Source organism: Phyllostomus discolor, chromosome 13 (assembly GCF_004126475.2).
Source record: "Phyllostomus discolor isolate MPI-MPIP mPhyDis1 chromosome 13, mPhyDis1.pri.v3, whole genome shotgun sequence".
NCBI classification, from domain to species: Eukaryota; Metazoa; Chordata; class Mammalia; order Chiroptera; family Phyllostomidae; genus Phyllostomus; species Phyllostomus discolor.
This window is the reverse complement of record NC_040915.2, coordinates 24,493,086-24,510,936: the sequence shown is the minus strand read 5'-3', so window position 1 is coordinate 24,510,936 and position 17,851 is coordinate 24,493,086.

The window sequence follows — 17,851 nt, the reverse complement described above, 5'->3', positions numbered from 1 at the left end:
ACACATATCCATATGTTTACAGGAACTTTATTCATAACAGCCAAGAACTGGGAACAAACTAAATGTGAATCAACAAATGAATGAATGAACAAATTGTAGTTTATCTGTACAATAAAGTACTACTCAGCAATAAAAAGGAATTATTGGTCCACACAGTTACAAAGACAAATCTCAGAATAATTACACTGAGTGACAGAAGCCAGGCAGAGAGAAAGCCAGCTTTGGTGATTCCATTTATCTGAAGTGAAAGAAATGCATGATGACTTTGCGACAGCAAGCAGGTCTGTGGTGGTCTGGTGATGGGGCAGAAACTTTCAAGGGTGAGAGAGGGGTTGACTATTTTGGCTGTGGTGATAGTTTCACAGTTTTAAGCATAATTTAATACATATCAAATCATATACTTATATATAAGTACAGTTTCTCTTGTGTTAATTATACTTCAACAAAACTGTTTTTAAAAAAGCAACTTATGCATCAAGTATGGCACCTGGCAAGACAAGCAGTAAGACGCGGTCATGCTAACCTGACAGCGATTTTATGAAACAGTCAGGACATCCTCCAGAAATGCCACTCCATCACTTAAAGACAGGCTGCTGGTGTTTCACAGTGGTTATAGCCTTCCAACAGCATCTAAGACGCCATAAAAAGAAACGCTACCACCTAAAAGAGGGATGGTGCTTCGGGCTGGAGAAAGAATACTTGCAACCCCTGCCTATTCCACATAATTAAAGCAGAAATGAGAGGAGAAAGGGCTTTCCAGGCTGACTCGTCCTGCCAGTGCCAAATCAACTCATTCATTCAACACACATACCGAGCTTTAAAAAAAGGAGTGTCTCAAGCTCGGGATGAGGGATGATTTTGACGAGTATCCTGCTTATAAGCAAAAGGGTGGAGGCTGCATGGCGGAGTGATGAATTTGATGTGGTCCCTGTCCACGAGGAGCCTCTAGTCTTTCGGGGAAAGGGCTGAGGCTGCACATTCCCAGCTTCCTGGCCCACCGCCGGACTAGGGCTCTCTGGGGGATGTGTGCTCAGTGCCAGAGGAGTCCCAGGAGGAGGGGGGATGAGCCTGTCAATTCTGATTCTGCACACGACTCATCAGAACGTGAATCCATCACAAGCAAATAAACTGCCAATCTAGGTCAGACTAAGACCATCCAGATCAATGTTCTGCGTCTGACAGTGATTTGGACCAGAAGTACTGGGGGAGGGGGAACACTCTGTTATCCTCCGTGGCGCTAGTCTGGAGGTTTGGGACTATTCCCCACACAAGGCAGGGCCTTTGTGTTGTGTCTGCAAATTGAACTTTAGCTGAGTTATGGGTGGGGAGGCTAGAAAACAGTGTGAGGAAGGATATAATTAAGTCTACAGCATCAACAGTACTCTAGATAAGATTAAGTTGAACTTGATATATCAATTTAGTGAAACCCATCAGTCAAACCAATATTTGACAACTTGCAGGCAAAACAACCGATTGATTTGCTATCTTTTTCTTTGTATAATTGGCTGCTGCTTGATGTAGCACAATGGAAGAGAACCTGAATATTTAATCAAAATGCCTAAGAAACAGAAAGAATGAATGGAGGACACGCACTAGAATCGGAGACTCTCCATCAAGCTGTCTGACCCTAAGTTGATAAACCTCTCTGAAAATCAAATCCCTCACCGATAGAAACGGAGGGTAAGAGTACCTATTAAACAATTGATCTGAGGATTGAATGAGCCAACAACGTGTGTGGTCCCTCATTCACGGTACTTAAAAAATAAACTTTCTGTTAATATTACTATAGCCACAGTTATTTGTGTTCTGTGTAGGTTACTTGCTTTCTAAGTAGATCTCCAGAGGCAAGATCCTTTACCCTTTTTGAGCTTTAATTCACTTATATGTAAAATGCAAATAATGACAGCTGCCCTATCTAACCCAACAAATTATTCAAGCAGTAGTTGTATTACTTAACCGGTGTGCGCCAGGCACTGAGGCTGCAGAGATGAGTAAGACGTGATTCCCGCTCTCCGGGAATTTCAGTCCAGTGAAAGAGGTGGGCGAGCAGACAGTGGCCATCTAGAAGGAAGGTGCTGAACAGGCAAGACACAGGCTGGCATGCAGGAACACAGGGAGAACTCTTGCCTAGTAGGGGTCAGGACCAGCTTCTCGAAGGGGAGCTGGCCAAAAAAGGGTTTTTGACAGAGGGAACAGATAGTCCAAGGCTGAAAGGCAAGAAACAGTTTGTGACTTAGCAAACAGCAAGAGCTCAGTTTGGCTGGCAGGTGGAAGCTCAAACAGGGGAGATAAAGGAAATGCCGATGAGGGAGGTGGGGCCCAGACCAGGCAGGCATCTGATAATAAATGGAGGAGGTTGGGCATTATCTTGAAGCATCTTGAACACAACGCTGGCACTAGAAACTAACGTTAAAATGTAACTGAAAATACTCTGTAATTACAGACTTTTATTTAAACGTTGCTACTGTCATCAGGTACTCAGGAATTCCATGTAGGTGGCTGTGTACCATGTTGCTGCTATGGATTGAAGGTTTTTGTCCGCCAAAACTCATATGGTGAAGCCCTCACCCTCAGTGTGACGTGTTAGGGTGGGGGTGGGGCTTTGCAAGGTGATGAGGTCCTGAGGGTGACACCCTCAGGAACTGGATCAGTGTCCTTATAAAAGAATCCCCAGAGAGCTCCCCCGCCCCTTCCTCCATGTAAGTAGACAGAGGGGCAGTAGACATCTACGAACCAGGAAGCAGCCCTCAGGAGACACGGAATCTGCCGGAGCCCTGGTCTTGCACTTCCCAGCCTCTAGAAGGGTGGGAATGAATTTCAGTTGATGAGTCACCCCGTCTGCAGTCCTGTTACAGCAGTCCGAACAGACTGAAACAGAGGTCCACCTCCTCATTCTCCCCACCCACATCACACACGTGTGTGCGTGCACATACATACCACAAAGGAAAAACATCGGCTGCCATATGATTGCTTGCCATTGTAAGTGTGATGTTCCATGCCTGTTAAAATCTTCAAGAATCCTGGAGGCCACGAAAGGAAGGAACCATTGCTGCTTGGCAGGCACAGCAACAGAGGCTGGGCGTCTGTCTGTCTGTCCCAGTCATCTGTCCCCCGCGGGAAGCAGGTTTGCCCGCAGCACTGAATGTGTGTGCTGTCAGAAGGAGCAAGACCCACTCAGTGTTAAACAGAGGCCACTCCGCTTGTCCTCGGGTGAGTCTCTGTGTGTCGGGGCGGAGGGGGGGGGCGGTCAAATCCCTCAAGAACCCCTGAGGAAATGGAACTGCTGGAGCTCCTGGGTAAAAATAAGTGGTGCCAAAATGTAAAAATATAAATATACCTTGGGACTTGTGACATCAACTGTCCAGAAACTTTGCTGTCAGGTGGGCAGGTAGCCCCCAAACCCTGGAGAGCTGCCAACTAGTGGTGCATATGGTCGCCACTAAGGCGGAATGCAGGGTGTGGGGAGAAGCCACAGATGTAAACTGGGAAGGGTTCCATGAGAGGAAAAAAAAGTCTTTGATGCCGGCCCGGGGTGTGGTCTACAGGCACCATTTTTAATTGTTCTTTGGGTTGAAACTGGAGGTGTGGGCACCTGAGCCCTTCATAAGAAATGTTCATCTGGAAAGATTCCCTACATATGCCTCATATGAAAGTAAAGTATGTTCCCAAGAAGTTCCAAAAAGGCACCTACTAGCCCATTATGTGAGGTCACACCGTGTTTTCTATTCCGGAGAAAGAACTGGAGGATTTGCCTTGTTAATGTTGGAAGAGAGATTGCTTTTTTCTTCTGGAAGCTTTCCTCTTGTGAGTTCTCTATGCTTCAATAACTAGTTACTTAGCCACTTTGCTTAAAAATGCCCGTCTTCCTGGAGCTCCTAAGGCCAGAGCAGTCATTATGAATTTATAGAAGCTAATTTATTAGTTTTCTGAATCATCATAATGATTATTAGATTATGATAATTATAATTTATTAAAATTAATTATAGTTATAAATAAGAGAAACAAATAATGACTCTGACACTAGAAAAATCAAACTGAAATAGAGTGTACCATAGTCTGGAACTACATACACCACATACCAGAAGAACACAAATCTAAGAAAACTGGCTTTAAATACATGCATTTTTATAGAAAACTGCCAGTTTAACTGGGTGTAGTCTTAGGGAATGGCATGGTGGTAAGGAGCTGTTAGAAAAGTCTCCCTGCAAAAAATTCCTAACATGATCAGTGTATCAGCAAGTAATTGACCAAATACCTTTGTATTACTTTAAATTATTGAGTTTCTGCCTTAGAAACCTTAACTTCTGATTTATAAATCCTTTCTATAGACTGCTTTTAGAAGTATAAAGACATTCACTAGCTTATGCAAAGCTGGGCTGAAAGGCCTATTCAGTGCACAATTTCTCTCACATTGGTCATTTATGCTCAAGCTTCACAGGTATTAAGAGGAGAAATGGAATGGATACAGTTGTCAATAGGTTAGGGAAAGGACCACCAAACAGTCAGCAAAATGCAATGTTGGAATAGCTGCTTCCGTGGATCCTGTGAATCCTGGTAGATGGAATAATAAGCAAAAATGTTGCACTGCACTTGACCTGTCAAAATAGCGTTGCCCTCTGCCCACATGCACAGTGGCCTCGCTGGAGCAACACAATGAGTTTCTGTTTATTACCATCCAGATGACAAGCCCTGAACTAAATGCTGTGAAAAACACAAACACACAGGATATGAATGCTATCCTTCAGAAGGTTGCCATCTCCCTGGTAAAATAAGAGTTTAAATATCAAACCTAAAATAAATATAATCTAGTGCATAATAAAGGTCCAAAACACTCACCAATCATTAATGTATCCTACATTTGTTGAACACCTACATGAAAAACACTATACTAGGCATTGAGTGGATGAAAAGAATTCCACTTAATCTCTACCCTCAAGAAAAATCATCGTAAGAAGTACAATTTCACAAACCATTTTCCATACACACTCAAATTCCCCGAATCACTTTGGCCATTGAACGCTTTTTTCCAGACTTGTGTTCTTCAGAGCAACTTGGGAAATGCTTGTTTCAATTCACGAATGGTGTAACATTCAAATAAAGGAAATTTATCAAGGTTACAGTCAGAAATCTCCACGGATAATACATATTTCAATAGAAAGACTGAATGATGGATAGGCTTTCGACTGGCGGGCAGATTCAAGACAAGGAAAGGACATGAGCAACGTGCACAGGCAAGGGAGGTGACAGGTAACACGGCAGACCTGCAGGCCTTGGGTGGATAAAGGAAAATAAATTGCTAGGTGAGTTCAGACCCACACTGGAGAGTCTAAAAACACAACTTGAAGACTTCATTCTTGATTGAGAAAGTAGTCTGAGAAAGTTGTATCTTTAAGAAGTAACCTAGCCATACCATTTTAGTGTAGTCTGCACATAAAGAAAAGAATATGGAATATACTCAAAGAATAATAGAACCTAAACTCTCTCTCAATCCAGAAAAATAGATTAATATGACTATGGAAACAAAGGCCAAAAATGATACTTCACACCCTGGCTGGTGTGGCTCAGTGAATTGAGTGCTGGCCTGCAAACAAAGGGTCGCCAGTTTGATTCCCAGTCAGGGCACACACCTGGGTTGTGTGCCAGGTCCCCAGTGGGGGAGGGGGGAGGTGGGGCAGATGAGAGGCAACCACACATTGATGTTTCTCTCCCTCTCTTTCTCCCTCCCTTCCCCTCTCCAAAAATAAATAAATAAGTAAATAATCTTTTTTAGAAAAATGCTATTTTATATAACAACATATGCTAAAACTAGATACAAAGAAGATAAAGGACTAGAAAATTTTACTCGCTCGTATATAGCACATATCAGTCTGGGGCATTCGAGAGGCGACCATTAATCATAAGGGCCAGAAAATACTGAACTTGGATCTTGAGAGGAAACATGATACGGCTACAAAACTTTTGAGCTATGAACTTGGGCTAATTGGGTCCAAACCTCATGGTCATCATGCACAATTTGTTTTAGCTTCATCTAAAGTAGAACATTTGTTTTGGTTTTATACATTCACTCAATAAGTCTCAACAAAACATAACTTTAAAAAATGTTACTGCTGTTATTTTTACACTTGATTTAATCTCTTAACAAATACATTCTAAACATCTCGTATATCAAGCACTGAGCCTGGCACTGAGGTTCACCACTGAGCTAAACAAACATGATTATCGTCCCCATGGAGCTCACATAACTATACAAAAGCAATGTTATTAACGTACAAAAAATTAAGAATACATCCCTCGCAGTATTTCCATAGATCAGCTCAGCACAGCGGATCTAATGCCTTCATAGATGTCAGAACTGAGCAACAAGCATTAATTTACTGCTGGTGCTGTATCAATACCAGCAACTGGCTTTTGTTGCTCTTCAGGGTACGTAATCATCACCAGGAGCACTTACACACAGAACGCCGGAGTCACAGAATTCCAGAGAGTGGGAACCGTCCTGCCTCCCACTTCTGCACACAAAGGAACTGCTCCCAGGAAAGACAAATGGCTTGTCTAAGGCCCTGTTGCTAGTCAGAGGCAGGCACGGGACAGGAGCCAAGTTACCCCTTACATCAACTCTCTCCTCTTTCCAATACACTAGAATGGGCACCATTCGTTAACACGCTTGAAAGGCTGAAGATTTTGTGGCAGGCCTGTGATACGTAGCTGTCAATCGGCAAAGCTGCCCCTTTCCGTGTGCTGCATTCTTACTCCGCTCACAGGGCCTGGACGAGGCTCGTCCAGACTCTCTAACCCCCCGTACCGCGGGGAGGTCCCATTACACAGGCTCTGTCAGTGGAGTGACTCATCCTCTCCCGACACACTGGCTGCCTCAGGGATGGGCAAGTGCCCCAAGCCAGGTCAGCTGGTGTTCTCTCCAGGACTTTCTGCCAGATTATCAGAAAAGATATTTCTCTGTTTCTAGAATCATGAATCACATGGAATCTGAAAGTCTCAGTCTCCAGCTCTTGGAGCAGCCATCTCTGCCACGGGGATGGAGCCTGCAGCGGGGAAAGCACGTACAGCAGGACCAGGGGATGGAAAGATTGGGCAGGAAATGACAGGACTAAGTCACCAAGACTGAGCCTTGCCTGCAGCTAGGCCTCCCCCTATCGATGAGCCAGTCAATGCCTTTCCTTAATCTAGTTGAGGTTTGTTCACTTAGAACTTTTTTTAAAGTCCCCCAAAATACACATACTAACATCTCCTTCCAAAACACACTTATTACTACCACCTTCAACTTAAATGTCTTTGTTGTACCATCAGAAAAATCAATAAACTTGCCCTGGTTAGTGTAGCTCAGTGGATTGAGTGCCCACCTGCAAACCAGTTCAAAGGGTTTGCAGTTTAGGTTGCCAGTTCAAAGCCCAGTCAGGGCATATACCTGGGTTGTGGGCCAGGCCCCCAATAGGGGGTGCACGAGAGGCAACCACACAGTTGAAACTTCTCTCCCTCCCTTTCTCCCTCTTTTCCCCTCTGTCTAAAAATAAATAAGTAAATAGATAAAATATTTTTTGAAAAAAGAAAGAAAGAAAAATCCATAAACTTGATGGTCAAACCAAGAGTCTCTAAAAGTTCTAACAAGAAATGTTAAGGATGATTTGTTATTATTTATTTAACAAGTTTTAGAGAAAAGCAGCATAGTGTGGCGGGCAAGATCACGGCTTTGAAGACACAAGTACTTGGGTTATGTGTCAAGTCCTGGCTCTGCCAGTTCCCGGCTGTGTGGCCTCCGGCAGGTAACTCAGTCTCTTGGTTTCTCATCTCATGAGGCCTAAATAACACGATGTGTATAGGAGGTGCCTTGCAAATTGCCCATCCTACAGTAAGCACTAAGTAAAAAGCAACTATTACTGCTGATATTGTTTTTATTATTGTTGATGTTCATAACAGTGGTGATAAGTACCAACTATGTGCAATTACTGTGCTAAGCATGCAGGATGCAAAATGGAATAAGGTGCAATTCTTGCCTTTTAAGGAACAATAGACATTCTGGAGTCCAGGGAAGAGGGAGATAACCATGAAATCTTTGCGTGGTTGGCAAAGATTTCATTGCCTGAAACTTATAAGGAAAATGCATTATTGCTCCTATTTCTGCCAGCAAACATACATGGGAGCTGATCTAAAAGCATGGAATATAAAAAGTGAAAGAAGCTTCCAGGGTGAGCCAGCCAAATTCCCCCTTTTACAGGCAGAGAAACAGAAGCCCCGAAAGAGAAGGGGCTTGCCCGGGTCACACCACTAGCCACTGAGAAACCACGCTGAGGAAGTAACCCGAAGCTCCTGACGGCCGGCCAAGGCTTCTCTGGTGCCACTCTGAAAGGAGTAGCGACCCCTCTTCTGCACATAACTCACCACTTCTATACAGAACTCCCCATGCCTGTCCCCCACCTCTGCTGCGGTCAGTGCAAGGATCCTATCACTTCCTGTGGGCTCCGTTGTTGTCATTGCTTAATTGACCTGAATTCAACATCTTTACCGCCGCCATTCATTTTAAAAGGTTCAATTGGCACTTTGCTGGAAGACACTTCATTTTTCTCCTAATAGTACCAATCTCGATCTCTAAATTGTTTTTCTCATAAGGGGTTCGGGAACAGGAAGCGGCATTGCTCTCCTGCTTTGATATTGATCTTGCTTCCTTGAGGGAGGATCTGCTCCTGGTGGAGGAGTCCAGCCCCCTCCACCTGAGATTTCAACTCCCACCGGTGGGAGGCTGCCCTGTGAACTTGAAACAGAATTCCTAGCACCAGATTAGCATCTCAGCCTAGGGGAAGGCCCAGTTCTGATTTACCTTGCAACTTCTTTTCTGCTGCTTAACACCCCAAATTTTTAGAATGAACTTTTCCCACAGTTCAGAGTTTTCGAAAAATAAACTCACAGTGTCTATTGCTGCTCTGGCCTCTCAGCCAGCCACACAGCCAGAAACGTCAAGGTCAGAATGTCTTCCAGGACATCCTAGGTCCCTGATCCAAACCCGGTCCACGTTTCTAAGGATCCATTCTAGAAAGTCAAACTACCCAGCCATGAATTTGAATTTATTTTCTGGAACTTCAGTCTCCCCGACAAATCACAGGAAACTGCACATCCCCCCACCCCCCACCCCACTCTCTGATACCCTTGTGGCTCTCCGTTGTTCTGCCACCAGCTGGATTACGGTCCACTAATGGGGGTGGATTCCAAAGAGACAGAAGGCTGCTTTCAATCCATTTGTTATTTTAATGACAAAGAATCACCCCATAAGCCTTGTTAAAACCTCATTTACTCTAGAAAAAAGAGAGGCGCCAGACATTGAAGCAGGAACACGGAAATATCAACATCCGGAAATATCAACATCCGTCAGAGCTGAAAGAGGGGAGGGGAGTGGAAGGGACCCAACGGTGGTCCGGGAGGCCGATGACCGCCCCGGAATGAATCAGCAAGAGCTGCCAGCATTCAAGACCGCACTGGCTAGCCCTCGTTATATCAGAAATCTAAAACCCTGCATACTTGTTCTCAACACTGAGAATATAAGGAGTTACTTCTGTGCAGTCAAAACAAGAAGAAAATGAATGAATAAAACAATAATTCATACAGGGATCTTACAGATCACCCGTTATACTTTTAAAATGTGTGAACTAAAGCCCAGAACGGAGAAGTAACCAAAGCTCTCTAGCCAAGACTCTTTTTCAATGGCCTTCATGTCATTTGAAACACGATTTGCCAATACCTGCCCTTGCAGTCGTGGCTCTGTCCCTTCTTAGCTACATGATACTAGACAATTTGCTGAACTTCTCCATGTCTCGGCTCCCTCATCTGTAAAATGGGGATAACAAGAATGCCTACCTCCTGGTGTTGTTGTAAGGATTACTGAAACATGCACATGAAGTGCTAATCATGTAGTAAGCATCTAATAAATGAGAGGCATTACTATCATTCTTTATGACATACAGTTTTAGTATGATATATTGGGGAGACATGTCAGCCCAGACTCCTCTCCCCTACTCTTCTGTTTCTCAGCCTCTTCCCCGCTCTTCCTGTCACAGGTGGACCCTACGCACACAGGATGTGGGGTCGGGAGATCTGGATTTCCACCTCGGCTTTGCCACAGACCATGCCGGGTGACCTTGGGCGAGTCCATTTACCAATCTGGGCCTGGAACTTCTCATTGATAAGAGAGAGAAGTGGGACTGGTGTGACATATGGACCTAAACACCACTACTATTAAAAGGACTTTGAAATCCAGACCATTGACCAGCTCCCCAGGCCATTTCCCTGGGTTTCCAGTTAGTGAGAAAAGCTCCTAGTGATGCTCAGCCCTACAGAGTATCTCTTGGGCTGGGAGGAGGTGGCAGCTCTAAGCTCAGCTCTCCATGGCAACATCACTCTCCCGGAGTTACTTGGAAAACCGGGGAACAACTACCCCTGGTCTGATAAAGCCTGGGGCTGCCAAAAGACCCCACCTGTCTCAAACTCTCTCCTGTGGCGGATTACCTCGGATGCTTACAATGCCCCAGCACCCTGCCAGCACCAAGGCAACGTCTGCCACACTCTCGAAGAACCCTAGGAACTGAGGAGTGTGAGGGCACATGTTGCGGAAGAGGGTCCCCGCAGTCCTGCCAGGGCATTTCACTTTTAAAGGCCTTTGTTTGCAATAAATGGATGTCACCAGAGGAGACAGAGCGAAGGCTGAAAATGAGATTCAGAATAATTGACTCTATAAGATGGCTTCTGAGCCCTACCAGATTTTATATTTTAACATGCGCATGGAGAAGTTCTTACATGCCAGGTGGTGTTCTAAGAGCTTCACCCACACTACCTCATTAAACCTTCACCACGGTCTTTAGAGGTAGGTGCTTTATTGACACTATTTTGCAAATGGGGAAATGGAGGCACAACCCCACCACGATCAAGCCTGTCATTTTCCAGAAACTATTACTTACTCAGCCACTGCAACAAAAACTCAATCTGCCCGTCATAGTTACCTTGTGTGGTTTTGATATAGATTTTTTTTCTTTTTTAGGCGGCGTGTTTGCCTACCCTGGTACGGGTTTTAATTGAGCTTTCTTCATGTCTATATAGCAGATGCATGAAATCATTAAGTACTATTGAAAAAACCTCAACAGGAATAACGATTTTTCCCCTACAGTTCTTCCCTGACATGGTTATTACTGACCATTTAGACATATGCACGCTAAAATAAATTGACTTGGTATGTCCTGCTAAACACAATCTGAGTGATCTTTGATCGCCCAGTTTTACATCCTCAGATAAATAACACAGTGTGGGGGGGTGGGTAAGAAACAGGGAAACAGCTGTCATTTTTGCTAGCAATCTGAGATTGTATGATGCAAAGACTCCTTCTTTCTCTCTTTTCTGAATGTCTTTTCTAATGTAACTTATCATTTAAATGTAAGTGCCTTGGTTCCTGTGCTAGTCGGGGTTTTCCAGCAAAACAGAACCAATAGGTTGGAATATATGTATCTCTACTCCGAATCCAAAGACCCGAAACCAGGAGAAGTCATGTTGTAAGTTTCAGTCCAAGGGTAGGAAATACTAATGTCCCAGCTCATGCAGTCACCAGAGAGAGCAAATTCACCCTTCCCCAACTTTTTGTTCTATGCAGGCCCTCAACAAACTGGGTAAGGCCCACCCACGTTGGGGAGAGCAATCTGCTTTACTCAGTCTACTGGTTCAAGTGGTGATCTCACCTGGAAACAGCCTCAGAGACACACTCAGAAACTGTGTTTCACCAAGCACCTGGGCACCCCTGGCAGACACGTAAATCCAACCATTACAATTTCATAGTTCCTGTAAGCTCAATGACACTGTTTAAGGTCAAACTGCATAATATTAAGAAATAATAAAAATTTAGAGTGTTTTTCTCTCAAAGAATTCAGGGAGAATGGACCATCTTTTGGGTCGCAGAAACTCCTTTAGGCCAGAAATCGTGTTATGCAGCCTGCGTTCCCCTAGAAATGTAGACTGGTTCTTAGAATGCAGAGGACCCAGCGTAACGGAAGTAGGAAAGTATGAAGTCATGAGCATTTTTATAGAATGATGAGATCAGCCCATTCACACCAAAATTTAATATATAAGCAAAGCGCTTGTGAACAGAGGGCCCACTGTGTGCAAGTGTGGTGTTTAATGGCTGAACAATCAACTAGAATGAACGTTACCCATCCCAGAGAGGTCTTCACACAGATCTTCAGCTCAGACCAAATGAATAGCAACTGTGGCCAACATCTTAATTTTTTTCCCTTGTTAAATTACTATGGAGATGAATTTTAGCAACTTAATCCACCCAGCTTAAACTAATTCTTCATTAAAGCGTAACTTTCTCCCACAGGGAAACTTCTAAATCCAACAGATATAAGCATGAACATCTCCGATTTGTTTTAATTATTTTTCTTAAATGAGAAGCTGAGCACATTTTGACAAGGATTAAATCACCTTAGGTCTCACAAATTTTTTTATTCTCAGATTAAATCCATGGTCTCTCGTGTTGCAATTCTTTTGCGGCTGGAGGAAAACCATTTTTGTATTACTATGGGGAAACCAGCTAAGTGACCAAGAAAGGCTTAGACCTGTTAACATCTCTGCTAAATTCAATATTAATATCCTAAAAGGCTATGGATTACATTTTCCTTAAATCTCAAATGAGCAAGAAGTTATTTTGAAAAGTGAAAACAAAAGAATGAGAAGACAAGCTACAGAATGGAGGAAAATATAAAGGGCTGTTAACCAAAATATGCAAGGAACTCTTAAAACTCAACAATAAGAAAATAAACAACCTGATTTAAAAATGAACCAAAGATCTGAACTGATACTTCACCAAAGAAGATAGGCAGATGATAAATACTTATATAAAAAGATGCTCAGCATCATTTTGTTATTGGAGAATTGCAAATTAAAACAAGACACTACTACATGCCTATTAAAATTGCAAAAATCCAAAATACTGACAACACCAAAAGCTGGCTAGGATGTGGGCTAACAGGAACTCTCATTCATTGATGATGAAAAGACAAAATGTTACAGACACTTTGGGAGACACTCGGGCAGCTCTTGCAAAACTAAACATACTCTTACCATATGGCCCAGCAATCACACTCCTTGTTATTCACACAAATGACTGAGAACTGTGTCAACACAATAACCTACACATGATGCTTATGGCCACTTTATTTACAATTGCTAAAAGCTGGAAGCAACCAAGAAGTCCTTCAGTCGGTGAAGGGCACATAAGCTGTGGTACATCCATATCCTGGAATGTTCAGTACTAAAAAGAAATGAGCTATCAAGCCACAAAGACATGGAGGAACACAAAATGCATAATATTACGTGACAGAAGACCATCTGAAAAGGCTTCATACTATGAGTCCCACCATATAACATTCTGAAAAGGTAAAACTATGGAGACAGTAGAACGATCAGGGGTCGCCAGGAGTTGGGGGGAGGAGGGGTGAATAGGTGGAGGACAGAGGATGTTTAGTTCGGGGGAACTTCTGTAGGCTACTGTAGTGGTAGATACAGGTCACTGTGTACTTGTCAAAACCCACAGAGTGCACAACACCAAGAGGGAACCGCAATGTAAACTATGGACTTTGGGTGACAATGGTGTGTCACTGCAGTTTCATGGATGGTGACAAACGTTCCGCTCTGATGAGGGGTGTAGTGCACCACTGGGTGCAGGCGATACATGGAAACCCCCCTTACTTTTTCTCAATTTGCTGCAAACCTACGACTGCTCTAAAAAGTAGCTTGTTAAAAGCATAGTTCAAACACCTGCTAAACCTCCGCATCTACTCTCATAATGTATCTGAGTCCTTTTGTTTTAAATGTATCTGTTCACTCTTAAAAAAAAATAATTTTTACAAAATCCATCATCCTTTCAGAATTATCTATTAAAATGGATTTTTAAAAAGCGTCTACTCATTGACCCAGCAATTACACTTGAGGGTAATAATACCAAAGAAATGTTTTTACATATGGACCAAAAATGTGCCCTGGCTGGTGTGACTCAGTGGATTGCGCACCAGCCTACAAATCAAAGGGTCGCGGGTAGGATTCCCAGTCAGGGCACATGCCTGGGTTGTGGGCCAGGTCCCCAGTGCGTGGGCAGGGCGGAGCACGTATGAGAGGCAACCACACATTGATGTTCCTCTCCCTCTCTTCCTCTTCTTTCTAAAAATAAATACACAAAATTTTTTTTAAAAAAGGAAATGTACACAAGGGTTTCCACTGCAACAATGTAAACACATGTTCACATGTTCACAATGTAAAAATCATTAAAGCAACCAAATGTCCATCGATGGGAGAACTACATAAAATATATCGCTTCAAACCATTAAATAACGAGGTGAAGCTTTGTGGGATCATATGAGAAAATACTCAAGGTATACTATGTGAAAAAGGAAAATTGCGAAATAATACATATACCACAGTTTCCTATTAGTAAGTAACTACATGAAAATCTATGTAGTTTGATAGTTACCCATTTTTATAAAATAAATTGAAAAAGTTTTAGAAGGATAAACCCCAAACTGCTATTAGTTTTTGCCTCTGGAGAAGGGAGTCAAGTTGGGAGAAAAGCATACAATGCAACAGAGCATTGTTAATGACAGCCCCTGTGCAGGACCTTACATCTCCAGAATGTATTCACCTGGCACGACCGAAACTTTGCACCCCTGGCTCTCCTTTCCCCAGCGCCCAAGCCCCGGCAACCACCATTCTACTATCTGCTTCTAGAAGTTCAACATTTTCAGATTCCACAAGTAAGCGGTATCATGTACAATTTGTCTTTCTGTGTCTGGCGTATTTCACTTAACTTAATGTCCCGCATGAACTATAACTTTAAAGCAGCTTCAGAAAGATGGAAAAACTGAATTCATGGGAGGAAAGCACTTTTACTAAAATACTAAAAATTTTAATACCCACAATGGGAACACTGACCTCTAATAAAGCATAGACATCACCTTTGAATTATTTCCACTTTTTCGTGTGTGATCAAGCGTGAAAGTTTGCTTTTAATTTACTTTACAAGACCTTCTCCATACCCTTCTCCCCAAACTACACAGTGCATTATTAAAGAAATAAAATAAATCAGATTCCACATAATTCAGCATCTAAGGCAGACCTCAAGAGCCAACCCAACAAGAAAGATCTTAAGAATGGTGGTATGAGAAATAGCCTTCACGCCCCCGAGCCTCAGCGCGAGCACCAACCCAGAATAGCTGCCCTTGGGCCCTTGTCTTCAAAGCTTAGAAACAAGGGTTAGACAGCACTTCCTGTTCAATCTCCAAAACAGCACATCACCCATGGGACAGTATGGACACTTGGTCGTTTTCTTAAAAATGAAGACCTCAGCATGATTTGATGGGCATCTACTCTGAAATTTCAGCTAATGTTATTAGAATCTCTGTGGTCGGGTGACACTAGGGTAAGAACAACTTCTTAGAGCCATGCTGTCCAATTATTGTTTGGTTATCAATATAGATTAAATGGCACAGGCAGACTGAGAACGAGTCTTGAGCACACCTGGAGTCTAACCCAGGCTCACCCTTTTAGATTCTCACCTGACAGCATGCATGATACCAGTCAGAGTAAGCACCAAACCCTCAGGTGCATCTAGAGACATGAGCTTTGAAGACACAATCATGTAACATCCCATTCATGTGATGGCCTGTCTTGCACTTTAAAAAAAATATGTTTAAACAACTTGGACAAAAATCAAACTCTGGGATTCTGTATTTTCTGTACAAAACAGTGGTTCTCAACCATGGGCATTCTGCCCCCAGGGGACAGTCAGTGACGTCTGGGGACAATCTTAGTCGCTACAACTGAGGGAGGAAATTGCTCCTGGCATCTGGCTGATGTTTAGCAACATCCCCCACTGCGTGTGACCGTCCCCTACGACAAACAATTTTCTGGCCCGATATGTCAACAGTGTCGAGGTTCAGAAACATGACTCCAAATTAACAGTTTTGTCATTTTTCCTTCCGCTGCACAAGCAAACTTCGTTGAAGACTTGTCCACCGTCTTTACCTGTGCCTCTCCACCTCCTACTCACAACACATCCTGCCCCAGCCTGGACTCCGCTCCCCTCATCCCGACAAAACAGGTGTCTCTGATGTCACCACCGAGTGCCCATCACCCAGTCTGGCGACTACTTCTCATTTTGTTTGACCTTCTTGTGAAAGAGTCTTTCCTTTGGCTTCCAGAACCCTAAATTCTCCTGGTTGTCCTCCTCTCCTTCCCTGTCTGTCTCATGTTTCTAAGTTTACCTTCTTCATGTGGCTGTTATGTGCGGAGCCCCATGATCCACTTCTAGGCCCTCTCCCCATCAACTTTTCTCAAGGTAACTAGACTAGTTCCCTATTGTTGCTATAACAACTTCACACAAATTTAGTGGCTTAAAACAACAGAAGTGTATTATCTTATAGTTCTGAAGATCAGAATTCCAAAATGGGTCTTACTGGACTAAAACCCAAGTCTCAGTGGGACTTTGTTCCTTTCTGGAGAACCAACGTGAAAATCTGTTTTCCTGCCCTTTCCAGCTTCTAGAGCTGCTCCTGTTCCCTGACTAGAGGCTCCTACCACTTTAAAAAGCCAGCAGTGACTGGCCAGGTCCGTTTCACATCGTATCACCCTGATAACTGGCTCTTCTGCTGCTCTCTCCCACATTTAAGAACCCTTGTGATTATATGAGTACCACCTAGATAATCCAGGATAATCCCCCAATACACTCAGTTGAGTAACAACCTTAACCCCATCTGCTGTCTCCCCCATCCCCCTTTGCTGTGTAAGGTAACACAGTCACAGGTTCCGGGAACTGGACAGGGGCATCTTTGGGAGGCCATTATTCGGACTACCACAGTAACTTACCTTCCATCACCATCTGCACCCGATTCTAGCTTTTGAATCTCTAGTCTAGGCTTCTCTTCTAAACTCCAGACCCACACACTCAAGTGCTGGAAAGTCCATCCCCAAATCAAACTCAGGACCCTTCTTCCTGAAGATGCTCAGTCCTTGGCCGGTGTTCCCAGATTCGATGAACAGTATCACCAGCCACTCAGCTCTGCCGCTAGCAACGTGAAGCTGGCCATTCTTAGCAGCTCCCTTTCCAGTTCCTCCATTTTCAACCCATTAAGTCTTTCTACCTTCTAAATACCTGTTTCTGTTTCACTACCAGGTCCTATTACTTTCTAAATATTTCATGAATTCATCTCCTGTTATTATCTCCACCCACCACCACTCCCCAACTTACCAGATGATCTTTTTGGAACCTACATCTGATCAAGCTGCGCCCCAGCTTATGTTGTGTGAAGGCCCCCTGTTTTCCTAGGGGTAAACACAGAACACTGGCGAATGGCTCTGCCGGGCCCAGCCCGTGCGTCCCTCCTCCAGCCTCATCCAGCACAGGCTCCCTCCGCTCCTCTCTCCGCACCCACCTCCCTCCTCCCAGGACCTGGGCACACACTCCCCTGTGCCCAAAGTGTTTTCATTTTTCTCTTGCTCTACTTAACTTCTGCTCACCCTCAGCTCACAAATTAACCATCCCCCTCTTAGGGGAAGCCTTCCCTGACCGCTTTCACTCAAGCCTTAAAGCACCATGCCCCCCCTCTTTTGTAGCATTCAGCATAGTTCCGATTTCAAACTTCCTTGTGGGATTACTTCATTGATAGTTATACACCTGCCCCCATGAGAGCAGGACAGTGCCTGTGCTTGCCCCTGAAGCCCAATGCCTATTTGTTAAATGGGCAACCAAGTGACTGAATCAATGAGTAAGAAGTCTATCAATACACACAGTCACAGCAATAATCAACTAGTCATC